At 45.7% G+C, this 23,113-nt stretch overlaps 1 protein-coding gene across 1 annotated transcript in view; it reads right to left on the bottom strand.

The window, feature by feature from the left end:
- Nucleotides 1–23,113, bottom strand: part of LOC119174269 (uncharacterized) — a 237,661-nt gene that overhangs the window by 7,239 nt on the left and 207,309 nt on the right. The window lies entirely within an intron of this gene.

Here is a 23,113-nt window from a genome sequence, read left to right as displayed (position 1 = left end):
CCAAAAAGAAACAAAGCAAAAAGTGAAATCATTAGGTATTGCTGAATGGGCGTGTTCAGCGTATTTTGGAGTAAAAGGCGCGACGATGACAACCGGCAGATTGAGGAATGTAAGCATATTAATGTGTGCAATGCCTATCCCGTACTTTTAAAAAGATCAATAACTATTCTGATATAAAGGTTATTATCTTCAGTACTCTGTTAAACGTACTGTGTGGAACGTCTTCACAGAGCTCTGTCCTACATCGGAAATGGCCACAGCGTGTCACAGCTGTCGGATTGCAGATTGTTCTACTTGGTTCCCTTGGCGTGCGACAGCTAGAAAGTACATAGGTCAAAGTGAGCAATGTACGATATAAGACAACAAAACATGGTTGGAATTGCAGGGAAGGCTACGCGCTAATTTTTATTGCCAAGATGGCCAGTGCAGCGTGAATTTCAGCCCTTGCTCTGTTGTCGACAGAAGCCACAATAAATTGCCCAAATTAACCATTGGATTGCTGAGAGGATCAGTAGCAGGTAAGCGCATGGGCAGGGGCGTTGGCATAGGAGTGCAAAAAGGGCATTAGCACCCCTCAAGCCTCACGAGCCCAAGCCCTCAAGCAAGCTACACAAATGCTTTCTCCGCCATCCCCGATGCAACAGTGGTTTGCACTTCCCTAGACAACAACATCATGCGACGTTCATTTGCGCACATGGCATCAGATTCATAAACACCCAAGGAGTTTTGCCTGTGTACGGCCGCGGGCTGAACACATGAGACAGTGCTTGTATATATGCGTCTTTTCTGAATAAAAATTGCTGGAAAATCACGTGTAAATCAGGTATATCGCTCTGTCCGTTGCGTCGTTGTGGGTTACACTTCAAACCATAGCATGTGATTTGAAGTATGCGCGGTATAAATACATATTGACTGACAGTACACGGTTTTTTTGCCATGTTACGTTATCGACAGAACCATGTGTACAAGTAGGGCAAATGACATCTTTTCCCGCGCCTTTGAAAAATTGTTTGGATTTGACCTCGAGGGCATATTGCACTCACTGGATTCACGCTGTTTGTTCCCCTATTGAGGTTACCTTATTCTGTGTGTCGGCAACATTCTTTCAATTTTTTCTTGTTTATAGTGTCAAAAGAATCCTGCAACACTCTTTGAGCATGTTCAGAAGATGCTGCCGATGGGAAGTCAAGGTAATCGAGAACACACGAGCCCAATATTGCGCAGCACGTGGCCTGGATTTTACAATAAATTCTCAAATTAGGTCAGCGAAAAATAGCTTTCACTTCTCTCGACAAATGACGCACCAGGCCCAAAAATTATGACGTCATGGGCCAAGTATCGGTTATTGGCTGATATGCACGGCGCGCTCGGTCGTTAATGGGGTCCCCGCGGGAGGCAGCGACTTGTCCACGCGTGCGCGTGCGATCGCACTGAAAAGCCGGACATTCGACGGAAACGAGAACAGCAAAAGTGCTCATATAGCGAGGCTCGCGTGACGCATTTTCTTCTCCTGTGCCATCCCTCCCTGCTTAGCTTGCAGTGCTTTCGTCGGAACGAGAGAAGACAGAATGCAGTTGCAGCGTGCGACAAATCCTTGTAAGCACGGCTGTTACTGCACAGGAGGAGGAGAAATTAGCTTTATTATAAGAAACCAGCAGGTTTAGGTGGCCGGCCCTAGGCCTCCCATGAGGGGACGTCAAGAGCTTGCCTCGACGCCACCTCAAGGACGTGTTGGGTCGCCCAGGTTTGGTCGTCAAAAGCGGGGCTCCGCAGAGCCTCATGGAGCTTCGACGGAGATTCTAAAAATATTTGCGGCGGTGAATGCGGGAGGCAATAAGCTCCTTTAGTGAATCATTACATGGCTACCAGGAAAAAAAAAGTGTTGCAGAGCCTCTTTAATATGAGCGTGACCCCAATAAATGCATTCTATGTACCTTTCAAGGACGTCACATATAGGGTTTTATGAATGCTCCAGGAATGCTCAAGAGACTAATAAAAAAAAAGACTCCGAGCAGCAACACTTCGAAGTGGTGTAAAATTCATTAGTGTGTGAGTAGTATGGGATCTTTCTCTCGCTGGAGAAACAAATGGAGGCAGTGCTTATCATAGTGCAAACGAACACTTACGAGCACCTTTCATGCAATGGCGAGTTGACCACCCTAATCTTACAAGTAACTACAATAACACGACAAGCAAGACACTGTAATGCTAATATAAAACCAACGATGTACCCAGGGCCGGTACCAGCAAAATGTATGGGCGGCTGGTATGTCTTGGTTCGTATGATATGTATGGTATGTCTTGGTTCGCAATACTCTCGTCCTGGCCACAAACTACCGCGAGTATTATCATAGATACTTTCCTTGGCGATTTCCTGCGTAAAAGTTCGATAGATCTCTAGTGCGGACTTCTTAATCATGCCGATTCTCCACATATCGGTCTCAGCTTTCTTCAGCTTCTTCTTAACCAATAATTCTTTTTGATTTGGCCCCCTGCTGTTTTATAAGTATTTACCAGTCAATTTTCTGGTTCGCTTCTTCCATTTTGTATCGACATTCTTCATGTACAAGTAGCTGAATACCTTCCTAGCCCAACGCTTCTCCCCCATTTCTCTCAATCGCTTCTGAAATTTTATCTTGCTGCTAGTTTCCCTGCCCTCAAATGATGTCCGTCCCATATCACGTTTTACTCCATCACTGATTTGATGAATTCCCGTGAGCTCCTAAGGCAAACCTACCTATTCCACGTTGCTTAATTTCTAATCTTGCTTGAACTTCTGATCTCATGCACAAGACCGCATTGCCGAACGTCAGACTAGGAACCATGACCCCTTTCCATATTCCTCTCACAACATCATACCTAGTGTTCTACAGTGCCCTGTTTTTCATCACCGCTGCATTCCTGTTACCATTAGTCGTCACGTATATTTCGTGTTCCCTTAGGTACTCGGCCCCATTGCTTATCCATACGCCCAGATATTTGTATTTATCTGTTATCTCTATCGTGACCTCCTGTATTCTAAGCTCACTACCTTCATTATCATTCAAAATCATGACTGCTGATTTTTCCTTACTGAATCTGAAATCTAACCTATCTCCCTCATTACCGCAGATGTCCATCAATCTCTGCAAATCTTCCGTCGCGCTGTTTCTGCCACCGCAGAAACAGCGCCATCTCCTCTTGGTGGGGACTACGCTAACTATGCCTTCATAGGCTTGTCATGCGGTTAAACCAGCCTGCAAGACGCGCGTGCGCTGTGATGCGAAACAACTTTACATCGAGTGTGAGCACACCCCCGAAGCATTATTGTAGAAAACTGGGGTTTCGCCCTTTCCTGGAACTTTCTTGAAGGGCTGCATCGACGTAGCATCATTCACCTTCTTGCGTCAGTGCCCTCAACGGCTCAACGAAAATTTTCTCCAATGAATATAGCAGCGCGTGCTTGGCATGAAATTTTCGCAAAATCCGATTTTTTTTTCTGACTCTTACTAATTTTCCTGTCGGCTTTACATATTGTTTTAGTGTAGACTTTTATTCCACTACAACGATATGTATTGAACTAATCCTTCACGAAAGGTGTTGTATTTGCTTTTTTTGCACCGCTAGTACTACGCATCTAAGTAGTTTAAATATATTAGCAGTCTGCAAGCGTGGGTGCTTAGCACGGTTGCTCTTCGGGTAGTGTAGCAGCAGGTACTGAGCCCAGCATCGCCAATGTAGCCATAGAGCCTAGTAACTGTTACTGCCGCAGTCATTAGTAACTGTTACTGCCGCAGCCATTACTACCTGTGGGTAGTAAAATCAAGGTTAGAAGAAAAATTGCAGCCTTTACTAGCGTGCTGATTCTTCGGCGTAATTATTAGTAACGGTAAAATTCACAAGATCAATAACGGCACAAACTTTGAGTAATTATGCCCGAAAAGTTTTGAATCGGATCACTCATACCGAACATTCAGTACGTGATCTACAGGATCATTTATAGGCGTACTTTCGGGGAACGCATCGGGTACCGGGAAGAACTTGAACTTCAATGAATTAGGTAGAAAAAAAAGGTCCAAGAAAGATACTAAGCGCTGCAGTTAGAACCTATCTGATGGCAGTTGCTAACGTACAGGGAGGGTCGAAAATTCTCAGGCCACTACCCTATATATTCCTATGGCAGCGTGGCCTGGGAACTTTTGATACCCCTTGTACGTAGTATAACCATGTAGCCAAAATGTACTAATGGTCGTAGGTTACCAACTGTGAACTGATACGGGTAGTAAATAAGTAAGAAAAGGTTAGTGATTGTTCAAGAAGGTAACCACTGCGGTTTCTACCTCTTTGCTTGCGGTTACTATGCAATGACGCATGCAGTACACAGGTTGAAAAAACTAGAAACATCCCAGGAACGTTAGTAACCGCTGTAGTGCGTTGCTACCTATTTGTTTTGCGCCTAATTACTACATCTTTACAAACTTTTTTGGAGAGCGAAATTGAGCATACCCGTGGCTCTTTGGCCAACAAATGGCCCATGCACCGCAGAACACCATGTATTATGATTAGGAGGGAATTTTATTAGACATATAAAAAAACTGATAATTTCTTTTCTTTGACTGACCACGGAAGGAAATACTACCATGGGTGTCGGCAGGGTTGTGCGAAAGGGGCTCTATTCATTCTCAAGCCAACCAAACATTCACCTTCCACCCAAGCTACACTAGCGCTCCCCACCCATCACCCCAGTCGCGATGCAACGTGAGTTTGCAGAGGTCAAGACTAAAAATCGTCCCCACTTTCTCGAAAGATAATGTGAGGAAATGCGAATGCATTTCTTGCGCCGAAAGTACACGGCGTAATAGCTTTAATAATGTAAATTAATGACGAGACGAGTATTTGTACCGTAACCTTTTATTCACACATTCATCTGCCAGCGAACGGTCGACAGTGAGGCGCGCTTCACTCTATTCATATATGCGTACGAGTGAGTGGATGGGAGAGTGGGACGCAGGAAGGAGAGAGAGCAAATGGCGAGAAAAGGAGCGGTGAAGCACGGCACCTACCCTCTCTTTCAGGCTCTCCCACCACCTGCTCCGGTTGCTTGCGGCGACGATAAGCGCGCGTGCCCGGAGCTGTTGCGATGGGAGAGAGAGTGAGGGCAGATAGCTAATACCTGCCGGCATTCCGACGCCGCCAGACGCCCGACATAGCGCGACTAAGGTGTGCCTTCGCGTTTAAAATCCTATCGACGCCCGTGCACACCGCCGACTGTGAAGTTTCGTCCCCCTTACGCTCGGACAACCCAACGTAAAACTCGCCACTCGTTGTTGGACGGCAGAGGTTCTTGCCAACTTGCGTATCACTGATATGATCCAGAAAGCTTCGTTGCCATCGGCGGCCTTGATGTGCCACGTGCTACTCTGTATACGCGATGAAGTCCGTTGACGCTTTCTCGAGAAACACGAAATTCACAGAAAATTCGCTCATTTGACGGTTGTTATGCTTGGTGCTGGCGGTAAACAAATCACGCACCAGCTGCGGCGGAGGCTGTAGAGCACTTAGCTGACACGTGCCTAACCGGATCGCGCCGACTCAGCCACTACCGCTGCGAAAAATCTGCGCGACCATCTGAATGGTGGCAGCTGTGCACTCGCAGGCAATATCACGCTGCTTTCAACTCAACGCAAATAAAAAGAGAGGAAGAAACCTGAGTTATTTGATATTAAGCTCACGCTGCTACTTCCGAAAGTTTTTTTTTTCTTTGTAAAGCCACCGGATGTTTTGACTGCATTGCGAGTATGTCATCGTTTGTGAGTTGCTGTTCTAAGCTTCGCTGTTTTTTCTGTATAACCAGATGGCGAAGTATGCGTAAAAGTGTACTATATATGCAAATGTGCAAAAACCAATGGTTGCTCGTTGCCTATTTTGTATGCGCATGGTACGTATAGTTGCATCTAATTTGCGAGCTTTTAGCACAATTTTTGATCGAGTATATATATATATATATAGGCAGGCATAGTGGTTGAGTGGCCGTAGCGTTGCATATAGTCTAGTAGATCCTCCGTGAGCAGTCACAACGTGGTTTATTTCCGAAACGGAAATAAACCACGTTGTGACTGCTCACGGAGGATCTACTGGGCTATATATATATATATATATATATATATATATATATATATATATATATATATATATATATACATATAAGGGAGAGAAGTGTATACTTAAGGGCTTGTTTTTTTGCGTTTTGACACAATGTTCTTGAGATCTAACAGACAAATAATAGTGCCAAAGAAAGTATAGGGGAAGAGAGAGAGAGAGAAGTTATTGGACCGAATCGTAATGTAAATGTGCAGAAGCAAAAGTGGGTGAAAAGATAACTTGCCGTAGGCAGGAACTGATTCCACTTTTTTGCACTATAGAAAGATTTGTGTGAAGTTCAATTTTTACTTGCTGAATATATATACACCACTACCAGTGTCACGAATGGGCATTGGCATATTGCAAATATGCTGCAAAACAAAATTCCTGTTGTCTTTGAGGTTTCAGTATGCCAACTCGCCCAGTAATGATCCTTGCGAAAAAAAATTGGCAGATACGAAGCAACTTGGGAATCGATCTTATGCGAAGCGTGCGAAAGGAAGAAATTGAAATCGAAGGCTGTTGCATTTCACGATGCATATTCTCGAAGACAGAGTGCATACAGCTTTGGACGCATAACATACTGCAACGAAAGAATACGAACAAACTATGCTGCACAACGGCTGCTGCTTACTGTATAATCCTTGAGCTGTTGAATCCACCATAGTGAAAGAGAGCCGTTCAGTAATTGCGTTTAAAAAGAAAATGCACGCGTATAAAGTAATGCTTCAAAAGTAATTTCCCCCTCCGCATGAAATCACATAGGTTATTTGTTAAAAATTTTCGTGCAAAATATCTGTCGCATATTAATTTAGTCAGTCGTAGTGAGATGGTTGTTATTTAGGAAATCTGGGCATTTCTACACATTGCCTGTTCTTGTTTCTGAAAAAAAAGAATATTACACTACAACATTACTATACTATAAAGGGACACTAAATGCAACTAATTGGTCGATGTTGAGTATTGATATAGCGGTCCAGCAAGCTCGTAGTGTTACTTTTGTGCCAAGGAAAGGTCTATTTTGAAAATAAATCAGGTTTTATTGGTCCTCTTCGGGTTAGCACACTTCAAATTACCCGCCTCAAGAAGCGTACCGACGAGACCGACTAACGTCACTGTTGCCATGCTGAACGTTGCCCGGCTTTACTGCACTATTAGAAGTAGACCGAAAGCAACGGGAGCCACAGCGGCAACAACGGCCATTTATTGATTTTCCGCCAATTGGCTTAGAGATCGCAAACGTTTTTGTTTCAACTGCGCCCCGCTAGATGACACCACCTGCCCCATTTAACCACATAAATATAGAATTTTCGAACCAATCGCACCATTCCCCACAGCAACGTCCGCTAATTCTTTTTTTCCATGAATCAAACAGAAACGAACAAGCAGCATTTTATTGCCTCTCTTGTTGCACAGGAGGTTATTTATTTAGTGCAGTTGGATCGATCACAAGTGATTAATTGTAGGTGGTCTCTCTGATGTCATCGCGATTATTTTGAAAGTGTTCTACCGTGGCGCCTGTGTTTTTGGGCATTTACCTTAATTTACCGCTATGTAGGGCACGGTTGTTGATAATAATGTCGTTTTAGATGTTATCACACATTGAGCTTTCACTCTGACGTAAATTGTTATTTGATGGTAGTGTACCTTGAAGTCCTACAAACAGGTCTCGAAGCATCAGTGTTTTTCTAACGATGCTCTATGAACTGTTATGAAAAGTGTAAAACTCTCGTTACTTTTTTATTTAATAGTGTTTCAATGCACGTAAATTACTGCTCCTCGTGTGCCTTATTGACTGGCACGGATGATGGCACCTCGTCAGGCAATAATTTGCCTTTTTGCCTACTCTGTCCCTTACATGTCAGTGAGCACTCTAAAAATCATTTATGATTGATTGATGGAATAAAAGAAGGTAACTGTGTAGGAATATTTAAATTGAGTGACACGTAACGAAATGACGCCAAAGATGTTGTCACGGTAAGGATACAGAGTGTGCGTTCTTTCCATAACGTATAAAAATAGCGGAGTGATGCGATTCGCGTCCTCCCCAAGAAACTTCGCAGTGGGCGCTCACTCGCGGCTTTCAACATGACCTTTCAGGACACGACTGCATGCTGCAGGTCGTCACGGCTTCTACTTTGCCTGTTAACCTGCCGGCCGCAACAACTTTCGTGACGCTTCCCGTCTTGGAAGACCCTGGCGCGTTCTCGGACTGCGAAGGTTCCGACGTCGATCAGTTGGTACGCATCTACAAACTCGTCAACGTCAGCTACACGTGGGAGGGACCTTCATGCTCGCGAATGTCGTCTTTTACCTCGACGGAACCACTCGTGTCTGGTTTGATACCCACGAGCATGATATTTCAATCTGGGGCAGCTTCTAGGAATAGATTGTGAGCTTTTTTCGAAACCCGTTCGGTCGTCGACAAGCCGGAAAGAATGAGTTATAAACTCGCGCGCAAACTTCCACCGAGTCCTATAAATCAGTTATACAATAGGAATGTCCTCGCACTATGCCGCAAAGCCAACTAAAATATGTCCGAGCCTGGAAAAGTTGCGCATATTCTCAAACCTATCACCAGTGATGCGTTTAAATTGTTGGTATTTAATAACGTGTCGTCTGTTGGCGCCATATTTGAATAATGCCACCGGCTCGAATAGGCTAAAAGCAGGTGCATCTCGCATCAGTTTCAGCGCCATGGTAACACCGCCGTAACATCCTTTTGCCTCAACCCATATTGTTCACCGGACACCCGACAGCAGACACCTCGCCAGGCGTGAACTTGAAGCGGCCGCTCCCGCGGCAATGACACCGACGTCCCCTGACCCTCCCTTTCCATCTCTTGCCCCTAATTCAAGCATTCGTATGGCAGGAAATCCACCTTTTGCACGATGCAACGACGCGCGTGCCCTTTCCCCAGCGGGAAAGTCACAAATTCTTCAATACGCCAGGAGCGAAATCCAACCATGACGAGTCACACGCACCATTGATGCCAGAGGCAGAGGCTGACCTGTTATTTTTTACATGCCTCTGCCATCTGGGACGCGATATTGTTAGCAAAGAACACGTGGACCAGCGTGCTCGAACAACGTTGCGCGGCGTTCTCGAAGCAATCGTATTATTAACGCTCACTAACTTGTTCCGCTGGCTGCGAAAAACCACGTGCATGCACCGCGGTCAAAGTGTTTTGTTTTCACACTAGCGTTTGCGTATAAGTCAGGGATAGGCTCGTCATGCCACCAGCGCGTGTGTGTTTTTTTTTTTTTTGGCAGACACACAGCTCTGCGTTGCCTCAGATAGTTTCCCTTGGAGGTATTTAGAACAAACTCGATACGTTTTAGCCCGTTCGCTTCGAGGTGAGCCTCGAAATAGCTTTAGTATTGTTCTATACCACTTTATAGTTGTTCGAGTTTTTTTACCAGTTCCCGCTTCCTCATTCCAAAGCCGTTGCCCGCGGACATTCGGGGGTGTCATTAGCATTACAAAATGCCTGTTGCGACAAGAAATGTCATTCATACGTGCACACTAACAGGAAAAGATTTGTAGATGACAGGGTTACATGCCCAAATGCGCATCCATTCAGCACACTATTCAGCTTCTTTCGAAGGCTCAACTTGAAATGAAGCGCGAATATTTTTAAGATTTTCCGGTTTTCTTTCGTTTTGTTGCTTTTTTATATCACGCATGCCGTTTTTTTTATTTTTTGCATACATTGACGTAAAGGTGTTCGCATCCAGGGCAGGCGATTCACGCACGGCTTTTTCCCAGCAGCGTGGTATGATGATGATGATGATTATTTGTGGGGTTTAACGTCCCAAAACCACGATCTGATTATGGGAGACGCCGTAGTGGAGAGCTCCGAAATTTTTTACCACCTGGGGTTCTTTAACGTGCACCCAAATTTGAGCACACGGGCCTACAACATTTCCGCCTCCATCGGAAATGCAGCCGCCACAGCCAGGATTCGATCCCGCGCAAAAAAAAAAGTGAAATGGAGCGTTAGGGAAGTATTTATACCACGCAATTTTTTTGTAGACTATACAATAGTCATGTGCCTCACGTGCTTATCACCGCAGTCCTGACACCTTTTAGTCAAAAAATGGCGCCTGCGCTGTAGCATATACCGTAAAATGCCGATTCCCCCCCAACCCTTCTGCCCCACACTGAAAGATAATTCGACCATATTTGAAGGAGGGCGCTTACTTGGTCCCGAACCGGTCATTGGTGCGTATTTGTCGCTTATTTCAGATCTCCCGCCAAAGGGAGGGCGCGCTTGCTTGGCATTTTACGGTATGTGGAGAGCGCCCGGTTGGTAAATAGAGGAAACGCTATAGCCAGATGGCTATAGTTTAATGGGAGAAATAATCCTCAAATAGTAATGCTTTGTTTTCATAGAAGGTAGATCGTTTACAAAGTAAAAAAAATTAGGGGACTCTAAAGCTTCGTCTTTAGCAGTTGAACGGGATAGTGATATACTGTTTTTAGTGCGTACTTCCAACACCAGGTGAATAAAACCTTTTCGTACTTGCTACGCACCCACTACGTGACCTTAAGGGAACAGGCGCAGTAGCGTGTGTGCTTTTTGTAGTGGGTTACCGGCTTTAAACCATGAAGTCCTTATGATAATTACATGTTCTGACGCCCGATGGCAATAGGCGCTTGTACCACGCATTGTTATTGCAATATTTTATGTTGTAGTGTGAAGCATGTATACGGGACGCATGTGCTTGTGGATCATGCATTACTTTCACTGCATTTGCAAGCAGAGGAAGTTATTTTCACCGTAATGACAAGCAGATGCATGGCTGTGTGGTAGAAAACCCGCTTGCCGCGAAAACGACCCGGGTTCTGTCCCCACCCGGGCCCAAACGCCCCTACGGTCCCCACTATATGATCCAGGATTTTTAATCGTTCATTTTATTTGCATAGTTCTCGATTTTTTGGTCCCGCACAAAATAGTCATTTTTCGCTCACGACCAACGACACCGACGCGGTCGCAGGAATGCTTGTGAAAACAGTTCTTTAACGCTATCGCATGAAACGTTCAAGCAGCTCCGCTTCGCACACACCCATGCAGCAGCGATTATGGTGGCATTCCCTTTGCCACACTAACACATTTGTATGTTCTGCAAGTCCTTCAGATATTTTGAATCACCGCTCTTTATAAAACACACTCTTATGAAAGCTTTCAGGTGGTAGCATAACCACCACCTTTTATTGCCTGAAAGTATCACGTGACAGTGGTGGGACTATGGTAACGCGCATTGTTTGGTTGCCTTTTTAGTGTACATTGTGTGCAGTGGGATTGACGCAGTTTCTGTGGCACATATGCATTTATTGTCGGGGTAGTGGTCTGATATAGACTGCATTGAACAGGGCAGAAACAGGAGGGAAAGGAAAGGCATGGATGTTATCTAGTCTAGAACGACTGGTATGCTACCCTATCCTAGGGACAAGGATGAGGGAGTTTTGAAGATTAAAAGAGGGAGAGAGAGGAGAGCATGCACACTCAAAGTCGCACGTAACAGTACTCCTAGCATCATTGGTCTATAACCGACAGTTGAAGTCCGTTATTTTCAGGAAGCTTAGGACTGATTTTGTCGCCTTCACTCGCAATGGCCTCTGTGGCCGACATACCAGAATAGTTTCCGCCGTCGTCGGTGTGCGATATACGAGAGCTAGCGTACATGCAAGTGATTTTACCCGTGTAGCGTAGCAGAGACAGTCGCAGAAGATGTGCTGTAATGTCTCCCTCGCTACCACAGTTGTCAAAGAAGGGGTTGTCAATCATTTTGATACGAAATAACAATGACTTTGTGAAAGCCACACTTAGCTATAAATGGCAATGTAGTGTGGCGTCATTTCTGCGTAGTTCAGAAGGCGTCTGTAGTCGTAAAGTGTTCGGCCTGTAGTGGAGTTGATTGCGCCGTCTGCTTGTATTCTAAGTGAAGAGAGTGGTAGTTGGCTGGCAGCGTCGGTCCTTTATAACGGTATTTTCTCAAGCCTCTTGTGTGGAAGCACTGATCGAACAGCATTGTCAGCGTCTTCATTGCCTATCACGCCGCGGTGACTTGGCTGCACATATTTCTGTAGAACACACCCCCTTATAGGGTAAGCATTGTCTTTATTTTTTTAGAGGACCAGCGGAACGTATAGCAAGATTTACTGGACATCTGTAGCGCTTACACATTTGAATTATCCACAAGCGTTACCACGGATGCCGGACACGAAGTTTTCGACCAAGAAGAGCTCCGCGGTTAAAAAAAAATTACTTGCGCAAGGGTTCTGGCTAATATGACTATAATATGGCTATAATATGGTATAATATGGCTATAATATAGGTAATGTGGCTAAAAGAAAATCCTGTCGGTTTGAAGTATTCCATACTTGAATTCGGCTCTGGTATAGATACGACTTGGGAGGCTGGTGAATATCACTCGGACTATTTACATTGTGATTCAGTCTTGCTCTTTGCGATCTCGTGAGTGCATGATCTCCCGTTTCAACATTCCGAGGTCCTCCTTTCAGTTTTCGTAACTATGAGAGCTCCGAATGAAATACATATCCCCGTATGCTAGGTTGCATTCGAGGAAAATAAATTAACTTGAATATGAGCGTATTATTCAATAGACGACTGAACATCCGGTAAATATTTGGAAACGTGTTAAAGATGATACGTTCTAAAGTACACAACTATAGCGGTCATGCATTTCACACTGTTTGTCGTTCCGGCATTTCTGTATTGCCTCGAGCATGGACACCAATCACAGAAAGCTTTATAATTATAGTGGGATAAAGCAGCGCTGCACTGGTAGCGCTGTCGAAGTGAAAATAACGTTTGTCCCGAGGCGTGATTTTCCCGGTGCTCAATAGAAAAGGAGGGGGAGGGGGAAGGTTTGACTGTAAGGCGCAGATCGACCCATTTTATCTAAATTTGAAGTCTAAAGTTGGCTGGTCGGCTTACTAACAACGCCGAAACTAGTTTCGGTTGTAAGATCGACTCGGAACAGAAACAAATGAGAAAATAGGCGTGCTGTAACATTATGACATATGTTAACGTCCCAGCTCTACTTGTAAGCGATGCTGTATTTTCTTGTGTACAATCAGCGCCTTCACGAATAATTCGCAGAAAATTTCGCAAACATGACCCTCGCATGTTTGCACGTAGCTGTTTTTTTTCGAAGCTTTGAAAGTGAAGCCACTTTTATAAACCGGAATTCTGGCTCTTTTTTCTTTGTGTGAAATATTTTGTTTTATAAGAAGTGATTACACTTTTTTTTGTTTTTTGCCGTGTGGTTTAAGGAGGCCGATCTACAGAGAAGTCGACTTACAATCTTGTGAAAATACGGTAACCTCCGCTCGTATAACTTGCTTGTGACATCTCCTTCTATCTTCTCTTTACTGCTGTAAGATAAGAAATTAAGGTGCGCCATTTATTTATTGATATATGTTTTAGAATAGGTAGGCGTCTTTATTTATTGCTCATACTGCTTTTTGTACGGCAAAACAAGCGATGCCTACATAACGATTCAAAAGGTCGAAACGCGCTCGGTGGAATTCACTATCTCAATTATTTGCTAAATTCAGCACGTCAATAAAAGTGAGAACCATAAACAACAACTTCTCACTTGGGCACTTACGAAGTTTAAAAACAAAAGTGGAGAAATGCGGAAAAAAAAGCCTGAAAACGTGCTCTTAAATTTTACACCTATCTACAAGATCTAAACAACCGAACACACAAGTTGAAACGTAAGCTGCAGACATACTGACCACACCTGTGGGTATAGGAACAAGATGGTCGACACTTGGGAAAGTATAGTGGCTTCAACCACGAGGGTTTGGTATGTGTCTGACTTATTTGTGTGTTCAGATAGGCTTTTGAAATGCTACAAGTTCTATTCTGTGCACTTTAACTCTGGCGCTGTTGGACACAGACAGTTGTTTATTTCGCGGTGATTGGTCGAAGGTTTCACAGCCGTTTGTAAGCCCTTACTTTTGGTTCAGAGGCATCATGTCGAGGATATACTCGGGAAGCAGTGTTCTTTTTTTTTTTATCAGCATAGTGCTCCTGAGCGGGTAGTGAGGAATTCTAATGCTTTCAATATTCAGCGCAAAAATTTGTGGGTATATGCTTCGCCGAGTCAAATGGTGCGAAACGTTGCCAATTTTTTTAATGTGAATAAACTTTGGCTGAACAATCGAGCAATTTATTGTTATTCTACAAAAGAAAATTAGATAAGAACAGTTTGATTTCTGACCAAGCCATGTATTGATGTTACGTCGACAGGACAGCTGTCCCAACAGCTGGCTAACTCGACTGCGTATAAGGATAACATTTTTAGCAGACTCGTTTTCAATGTAATTTTTCCGCTGCAGCCCAGGCTATATCATATCCAAGAAAGAAAAAAAATATGCTCTACATTGAATTCTCTGTAAAGAAAAAAGCCCAGCCTCTTTTTAATTGCAAACATTATCACATAACGCAACCGGTCAATGACTAGCAATACAGAGACTGTTTCATAACCGTAAAGCTAAAGCTAGCTTTCCTATTGAGCTCTTGGTCCAACTATTGGCGGCCAGTCATTCACGAAGACAACACATTTAAGCGTAGTGTGCTTGCTCTGTGGCGTGGAAGACAGTGTCTAAGTTTTAATATAAACACGGAGAACAGGCAAGCCCCTGAACGTCAAGATAGGACCTCCTGTTCATTCGAAACACGACATGTGCCACCAATAGGTGAATGATTATGCAAGTCGAGGAAGCACCCAAGCGGATTATGAAGTGTACTAGATTTCATGTCACGAGAAGTATTATTACCTAGCAAACCGCGTAACTGGAAATAACTTGCCTAAAGGCACTCCGCGTGCATCTCTCTGTGCATCTGTAGCAGGCAGGAGGTGGCTGTGTATAACGTATTTCAGGAATTAAACGAAAGGCTGTCGTGGCAGGAATATTGGGGGCTACCCGCCCTTCCCTCTTCAGCTACTGCTTCAACTGCGATCATCTTTGTTTGAGATGTCGCTTTTGTAAATGAAAGATATCTAACTCTTAAGTTATAAAAGTGACATAAAAGGGAAATTAACAAATACGATGGTGCGCGCCACCCAATGTCCTCTTGTGAGCGTTGTTCATTGTATTTGTTGTTTTTTTATGTCTTTCTCTTTTATACTCTGCTAATTTTTATTAGATGGCATGCTTATCAGCCAGCGTAAACTGGCCCAAACCGAGGTCAGAATAATGTTAGAGTTACCTTTATTTGACGCCATTCATTTCTTGCCATGCATCACTAACGCTGGCCCAGAGGCGTGAAAAACATTAAAATTGGGATAGAGTAGGTGCATTGTCTACTTTTCCGATTCTCACGTCAGAATTATTTTAATGACCTTCGCTAGTGCTGCGAGCTATTCATATCACATGTCCTAAATGTAAGTTAGAGCTTCGCTCGATCGGCCTAGCTTCGCCCGGTAAAGAAGACAAATTTGTTCACAAGTTTAGATATTGCACAAGAAGCGACCCATTGAGCTCGACACGGTGCATATCCACCTGGATGTAAAAATAAACAGCAACGGAAAACAAAGCTGGACGAATACGACAAGACCGGCCGAAAGCAATTCTCGCGCCAGTCTGACGTTCAATTTCCAGCCGTTCCCGCCGTCCTTTTCAGCTGGACCTCAGCGTTTTTCTGTGTCTTCTTGTTTTTGTTTTCTTTTTTGCGCATGTGTTAGTTGTGCAAGAGGCTGAAGCGCAAAAAAAAAAAAAAAACTAGGTAGCGCAAAAGCTACGTGCACGGCGATACGCCTGCCTAGGCGCGGTTCACGCCAAAACGAATTACAGTTGCCAGAGTCTGGCCGCTTCGAACCATGCCACGGAGGCTGGCCCTCATCCGTGCAGCCCGATGCCAGCGCACTGTCGGTGGCTGGCGTGGCGGCGATTCTAGAGGACAAATCGAGTGTCGCGATGCATACTACATATTGGCCCCGCAGAGCTGCTATACTTGCAAAGCAGGAGCGTAGGACTGAAACGGTGGGTGGGAGGAGTACGACGTGATAGGGTGCAGAGCTAGGCATAGAAACCCGAATGCAGTCGCCTGATGACGCAGGCATTTGGCGTGCGTATATGCGGTAAGCGCGCTATGGAAGCTCCTATTACGGGTCCCTCTATGCCACGGAGAGTCTCAGCACGCGATGATAGCGATATTGCCGTGCCTATATAAATGACTTCGCGACGAGAGGTAACAAAACGCGCCGTGTATCTGATGCGAGCCAGCATCTTGAAAAAAAAAAGAAAATTGGAAAAAAAAACTGAAAACAAAACAAAAGAGTAGGGAGCCTCTTATGACCGTGCATAGGTGTCCGCGCTGGCGACTTGTGATAGGCTTTCGCGGCAATATAGGAAAGCGTGCCTGGTAACAGTAGGTGTGTTGGGTTGCTGAATTTCGTGATTATTGTGGCGGCCTTCTACATTCCTCGCAGAGCAGCTAGCACAGCGGACAGGTGTCTGGTGAGAGTCTCTGTCATTCCTTCCTTCTCTCATTCACTTGCCTTGCCTCATTCTAACGTGTCCTTGCGGATCTCTATGACCAGGTTAATATCTGCGTATCTGTTTCTTGTGTCATTTTTTCTCTCACTGGACACACTGTGGCGCACGCTTTTAGAGTGTACTGATGGTTTACGCAGTTGCCACAAGGCACGCAAAGCTCGCGTGCGTAGGTGGTGATAAGCTACAGTGCATTTACGTATACGTGGCTCGCGTGGCGACCTTGCAGCACGGAAATGTAAAATGAGAGCACCATAAGACTTGTGGTGGTTGCTCCGGTCGACGTCCAATATTACGCGCCCAATATTCAGCAAATTCTGAATCCATCGGTTTACAAGTTTTAGCGCTTTGCCGCACTAAGATGTTTATTGAGAAGAAGACAGCTTTACAAGCTTCACGTCAGAGGCCTTTTTACGTTATTCGTACATGCCTTGAGTAACTTGTTCTCGGCAAATGTAAATTGGATTTGAACTGACCGACAACGTTTGCTGGCATTCAATAAGGTTAGACGTTGGGCCATCAGAACTTTTTTGCATTGTTGCTGTGCTCACTGTTGCGCTACGTTATACCGGAGCCCTTAAACCAACTCCAACAATCGTAGTAGTAACCCTTTTGTGTGCTTCTCCACACTGTGTATTTTATTGAGGCGAAGACAGCTTTACAAGTCAAGCGTTCGCTTTCCGCACGTGTAAACCACGTAGAAGAAATTGGGCGGCTGTACGAGCGCACTGAACAGACGCTTCTATGCCTACCTAACAACCAAAACCTAACAATTCGTCATGTGCGCCGATTTCATTGAAGAAAATAGCTGTGCAAGATGAAAGAAACTACTACGACCGCACGCTAAGAAGCGGAGTGTGGGAACCCCTAGGCTGAACCAAGCAACATGAATGCGTTGTACTGTCGGAACCACAGCAACGCGCTGACAAACGTCAGAGAGAGAAAAGAGAAGAGACGTCGCACGGACGCCGCTACCACGCAAGTATGTAAGCATAGCCTTAACGCAGAACAAGCGCGGGAAATGCAAGCACGTGATACTTGCTAAATATTCCCCGAGGAGGTTTTCTTTCTTCCACAATGCTAAACGTCAGTGGGAGAAATGAGCGCACTACTCGCCTCTTCGTGGTATTCTAGGAATTGTCTCACTAAAAACTTCGGGGTTGAGACCGCACTTCTCTGTATTACGATTTAATTTGAAGCGGAGCTCTCTTTGTTCACTTTGTGCAGGGGTCGTCGGCATTTGCTAAAACAAGCAGCGTGAGCAGGAAGAAAAGAGGAGCCTTGGGAGAAGGGCAAAGGGAATAAGGTCACGTAATTGACCACGGGGAAAGGTGCAACTGAAAAGTGGAGTCATGAGAAAAAAACAATAACACTACAAATTAAATGGCGAGGCGTGGTTTTGAACCCGGACACTCAACATTCCGAATACGTGTGTCACAACTTTTAACGCTGGCGCACCATGAATTTATTCGAAGCACACGGATAAGAGATCATCGTGCCTACGTGTGTAATTAGCCCGTTTCCTCCCACATCGGATCACGCGCTTGTGTGCGGTGCTCGTTCATCGATCCAACGTTGCCACGTTCGTTAAGCTGCCGTCATGCTCCGAAGAGGCCGAGTGCTAGTGACTAGACAACTGTGACATCGCTGTGTTACGTGTCACCGGCGCGAGTTTACGAGGGTAGATGTGAACACGCCCCACGTAGGTTGGGTGTATAAGATGCTTAGTGAAAACCTTGTCGAAACGTAAGAGGCAAATGACAGACATAGACGGTGACTCGAACAGGAACTTCACACGCTAGACTTGAAATGAACGTGTTCGTTAAAGAAAATACTAGGCCAATGGCCACCTAGAACAAACCGCGAAGCGCTGAAAGTGCTTGCTCCAACGTATTTCTCGCAAATAACAAGATGTGTGATGAATATTGAGCGACTAGATTGAAAGCGTGCATCGCGACTACGTGTTTGTCCAGCCCAAACGAATACTGTTGGACTCACCGGTGTTAGACTGTATATGTGTATATATGTATTCTCTTTCTTAATTTCTTAATTCGCAGCAACGAAGTCGAAAAGAGTAGTCGACACAATGTAATGTTGAAAACTGTTTTGTTTATTTCTTATTTCAATAAACATAGAGGCAAATGTAATGCCCGATGAAAGGGTCGACAACTTCGCTATTTGATCGTTTTCACAGCGTATAAGTTAGTGCATTTCTTAAAACCAGACAAAACGCAGCAGGATTTGACGAAGATACAAAGGGTGATTTCTTGCAAACGCTGACGCATTCTTCAAATGACTTCTCTTAAAAATCAACGCGGACATTTTTTTTCGTCAATGAGATAGATGAGTGTAAGGGGAGCGAGACCTCCACAAGTGCGGAATAAATAAATAAAATCACGGCATGTGTGTGTTCACAGACTTCCCTAGCTGAAGTCCTCCATCATGTTACCTAAACAAATCTAAGCTCGAAGCGCTTGTCAGCTAGTGAATGCGTGGCTGCAGTACCGCGGTGGAAACACACTTCTGGAGTTTCGTGCAGATGACCGAAAATATTTGAGCGCTTCGTTCAACGCTTAGTAGCGTGGCCATGCACCTCGACGGCAAACTGCGTCGATCGTTACAGGTCGATAGTTGCGTGGGTAATTTCACGTTGGTAGTCACTAATGGCATGCTATCTCGTCCTCATTGTCTGTCGCGCGGACAGTTTTGTGCCCTGACACGGGGGCTTGCGGAACGTAAGTTTGTTTGCCCGACACTCTCCGGTAGAAGGAATAATGCGCAGAATCTTCGTAAAAGGAACAGTTGTACTGCGCAAAGCATCCGTGGAACGAGGCAGAGTCATGGTAGTACACATCTGTTATAAAATAACATTGTTGTAGGAGTGGCTAGCCAAGCGTATCTAGCAATAACCAACGTTGCTAGTGTAAGCAGTGACCTAGCCCGGGTGTGGCACAGCGAACCCTCTATGGCCACCTCTATGGCCATAGCACACCTCTATGGGCCACCACAGGTCATCAGCTGATTGGCTGACCTCACGCGCACAGTTGGCTCGAAATCACACGCGCCTTGGCCCGCACTTCCGTCGTTGTCGTCGTTTTTCTCAAATCCTCACAGTCATCAATTTTCAGTCGTTCGTCATCGATCATCAGACTTCAAACCTCCGTCTTCTGCTTAACTCAGCTAGCCTTTGTTTGGAAGCTCACGTCAACCCGAAAATACTGTCTCGGTGATTTGCTTGAAATGATTTTAATGCTGACCAAATAGAACAGACCAGGGAGAAAAGCAAGATGCCTTTCGCCTTCGAGTCACTAGTAAGTGAATAGAACTATTAATAATAATCTTGTTTTATGTCCCTAAACCACGATATGGTTTCGAGAGACGCTGTAGTTTCGGGCTCTGGAAATTTCGGGCATGTGGTGTTCTTCGACATGCACTGACATCACACAGTACGCGAGCCCCTGGTATTTCGCCTCCATGGTATGGTAAGACTGCCCCGGACGGGGTCGAACCCGTGACATTCGAGTCAGCAGGTGAGCACGGCAATCGCCACTCTTCCGCGGCGTATGTGTCGAAAGAATTGACCAAGATGAAAAAGAAAAAAAAAGAAAGGCGTTTACCTTCGTGTCTTCTTAGGCAGACTGATAAAGCACGGAGTGGCTTTTCGGTCTTATAATTCTCATTGCTACATAATCCACTACATGAAGCGTCCCGACCTCGCGCGCTCAAAGTCATCAATCGACGCGATTCGTCGCCGCCTTTCCGCCGAGAACTGCACTCCGCAGCGTCTAATTGGAAGCTATATGACCTTCTTACCTAGTTTTTGGTGTGTGAGTGTCTCTCGTCAGGAAGTATTAGCGCGGATATGAATTGATGACGGCACACTCGGGGAACGAGAGAGTCAGCTAATAGTATACGACTCTGCCGCCGCGGGCGCCACCTCTTATCACGTCCCCGCCCGAGGGCTCGCTGACCCGTAAACGGAATGAATTGCGTCGCTCGAGCGGAGCCAATCGTCGCGTCGGGCCTCGTCAGCTCCACGGGATTACGACGGCCGCGCCGACGGCCGCTTGTTGCGCTCTCTGCAGCCTCGAAAGAAACAAAAAAGTCGAAGGTCCTCGGTGCCCAATTAACGCTCGCGCGCTATAGCTAGCCACTCTAATTAAGTTCCCCGCGGTGAGCCTACAAGTGCGCCGGTGTCCTCCCGCGTTTGTCTTCGTTTTCGCATTACTGGGTGATTAAACATTTTTGTTTGTTTATTTCTCCGGACGACGGCGTTGATCTCTAGCCTACGCACTGCGCACGGCTTTTCACGTACAGCCGCGCAAATCCCCGACTAATGCGCGCGGCGCCGGCTTTCTGTTGCGTCAGCGCCATCTGTTGGAACGAAGTTGCGAGGAATTGTTTGTTTCGTAGGCATGTGCTTTGTGGGCATGCACTTTCCCTCACCACTCTCTAAGCCTAATTCAGTCATATGGTGAAGACACCGACAAACGATTTCCGCTCACGCATGCTGTAGGGAAGCTGTACGCTTCTGCACGCATAATTCTCAGTTGTACTGGGGAGTTGTGGGTGAAGAGGTGATTGTGAACGCCTCGGAAGTTGCGTACGTTGTAGAAGGCGCTGCCCACAGGTCGTGTATTCCTACGTAATGGTGTGCGCAGCGGTTCGTCTTATCGGCCTCGACGCAGAACTCCTTGCGCAAACTTTGAAACGAGAGGACCCGCAAGGTTTTTATGTGGAGTTCCCGCAGTTATTGTCGCATTACGTAGAATGTCGCAAAGCAGACTACGGAAGTAACAAGACAAACTCTGTACTTTGGCGTGGGCTGCATGTTTTGGGCAGCGGGCACCCGTGGGTGGAGTGTAGTTAAAACCATTCTCGTTTCTTCGAGAATGCGAGGCTTTGGCGATAGTAGCCGCGTGAAGTTTTAGCGTACCAAGAGACCCTGCTGTCGCCGTCATCTTCTTGCCAGAAGATGACGACGACACATCAAACACGAGATAGTTGCGACTGTTCTTGTTCGCATCTGCCTGAATGGCTTCACACGAAATACATAATTTGTGGTCTCACAGCATCAACGCGTGCCTGCGTATTTCGACACAGTTGTTCAGATTCCTTTCAAGAGGCAACCTCACATGGCAGTGGACGGGAAAGTGTGCATAAGGGCTCCGATGTGTTTTGGAACCCAGAGGGCACTCTGTCTTCCGAAAAACAGAGCTTCAGAGCTGCGCTCGTCTACCTCGAAGAACGGCTCACTTCATTTTCTCATCTCTCTCGCTGTCTCTTTCTTTCCATTCTACAGAGTGAAAACTGCTTCGCTGAAATCTCCCTTGGTCTTTCCTAATTATATTGCTGCCTTTTTTTTTGTCTGTGCCGCATACTCTGTTCGCTGGTTTCAAAGTAGTTCTGGTGCGCCACCAAAGTCGTCTTAATATGGAAATTGTTTTGAGCCCACCTTTCAATTATAGGTGCGTCGGCTATTATTCTGATATACGTTCTCAACTTTCGCAATACTTCAGCTCATTTTGCCAAAAATAGCTTCATAAAAAATGGAAAAATGTTTACACTATCCATGCAGCTGCTTAAGAAACATCGAAGCTGGTCGATCTTAGGGGCTTAGCGCGTCTTTCCTGGCTGATGCTTTCCTTGGTGTGGACAAGGTATAGTCGATCGACAGCCTGCCACAAATCATGCGATGATGACTCTAGCGCCAAACTAACGCGCGAATCTGGCTGTAGCGACCCCGGTATAAGCGTGGCGCATCTCGCCACTTGCACTCTGCTGGCGCCACGCCGGAAAACTCTGCGCAGCGGCTGTGCGGATCGTCTCCTTCGGTGGGCGCGGCTGATTAGCGACGGCGCGGGAGCTTTCAAAGACGGTAGTCTTTCTTGGGGACCTTCGACGGAAAAATTTCGGTTTGTCTGTCTGTGCAATGGTCTGTTTGTCCGCCTTAACGATACCTCAAACGGCACCGAACGGCCAACCCCATCCGCAGCGCCCACCAATATTGCTCACGGTTTAGCGTTCATAATTGTGCGATTGTCAATTAAAAGCAAATAGCGCGCATATCTGATGCGCCATAAAAACACGTCTATGCTTTGTATGTCTGCCTTTACACCAGAAGAGGCACACACAAGTAACTCTAAGAACTGTAGCGCTTATCGCGCTACGCTGACAGTGCAACGCGATGCTCAAGAAGGTGTTTCCAACGCTTTGCTACGACGGCACGGTGGTGGCACCTTCCCGTCGCTTTGCGTTCTACACCTTATCACCTCCGAGACTGACGTGCATCTTTCTCCGCGGGCTGCACGCCTTCGTTTTCGAAGATAAATGCCAGATGACACTTGTGTCTAACGTGCCTCGATGCGCTCGCTCGCCTCCGCTACACGCTCGAGGCACTCTAACGCAGTGCCTGCAGAATACCATTCACCGATTTCCTTGCGCAGAACATCAAATA

Source organism: Rhipicephalus microplus, unplaced genomic scaffold, assembly GCF_043290135.1.
Source record: "Rhipicephalus microplus isolate Deutch F79 unplaced genomic scaffold, USDA_Rmic scaffold_15, whole genome shotgun sequence".
Lineage (NCBI taxonomy): Eukaryota > Metazoa > Arthropoda > Arachnida > Ixodida > Ixodidae > Rhipicephalus > Rhipicephalus microplus.
This window is presented reverse-complemented; position numbering and strand designations above follow the sequence as displayed.